Source organism: Bison bison, unplaced genomic scaffold, assembly GCF_000754665.1.
Source record: "Bison bison bison isolate TAMUID 2011002044 unplaced genomic scaffold, Bison_UMD1.0 scf7180017864535, whole genome shotgun sequence".
NCBI lineage: Eukaryota > Metazoa > Chordata > Mammalia > Artiodactyla > Bovidae > Bison > Bison bison.
Window position 1 is genome coordinate 14,036,269 of NW_011495084.1, and position 1,215 is coordinate 14,037,483.

Here is a 1,215-nt window from a genome sequence, read left to right on the forward strand (position 1 = left end):
ATACATATATCCACTTTTTAAAGATTCTTTTTCCATAACCCCATAAACATTGGGGTGCATGCATTTTTTTAGTAATTTGCATTTTGATTAATACTTCAAATGAATTTTCATTTAGAAAAGAATTTCTGTTTTTGACTTTAGAAATCCTCAGGAGCAAAGACCAGGTATGAGCATGCCTGCTCCAGCAGACCTGTGGTGCCTTGGGCCCCTGCTTTGGCTCACTCAGGCCATTCTTTCATTTTATTTTAAATTTTATTGGGGTTAAGTTTGTTTACCATGTTGTCTTAGTTTCTGATGTATAGCAAGGTCATTCTGCTATCAGTTCAGTTCAGTCACTCAGTCGTGTCCGACTCTTTGCAACCCCATGAGCCACAGCATGCCAGGCCTCCCTGTCCATCACCAACTGCAGGAGTCCATCCAAACCCATGTCCATCGAGTTGATGATGCCATCCAACCATCTCATGCCCTGTTGTCCCCTTCTCTTCCTGCCCTCAATCTTTCTGAGCATCAGGGTCTTTTCCAGTGAGTCAACTCTTCACATGAGGTGGCCAAAGTACTGGAGTTTCAGCTTTAGCATCATTCCTTCCAAAGAAATTCCAGGGCTGATCTCCTTCAGAATGGACTGGTTGCATCTTCTTGCAGTCCAAGGGACGCTCAAGAGTCTTCTCCCACACCACAGTTCAAAAGCATCAAGTCTTCGGTGCTCAGCCTTCCTCATAGTCCAACTCTCACATCCATACATGACCACAGGAAAAACCATAGCCTTGACTAGACAGACCTATGTTGGCAACGTAATGTCTCTGCTTTTGAATATGCTATCTAGGTTGGTCATAACTTTCCTTCCAAGGAGTAAGCGTCTTTTAATTTCATGGCTGCAGTCACCATCTGCAGTGATTTTGGAGCCCAGAAAAATAAAGTCTGACACTGTTTCCCCATCTATTTCCCATGAAGTGATAGGACCAGATGCCATGATCTTCGTTTTCTGAATGTTGAGCTTTAAGCCATCTTTTTCACTCTCCACTTTCACTTTCATCAAGAGCCTTTTTAGTTCCTCTTCACTTTCTGCCATAAGGGTGGTGTCCTCTGCATATCTGAGGTTATTGATATTTCTCCTGGCAATCTTGATTCCAGCTTGTGCTTCTTCCAGTCCAGCGTTTCTCATGATGTACTCTGCATATAATTAAATAAACAGGGTGACAATATACAGCCCTGTCT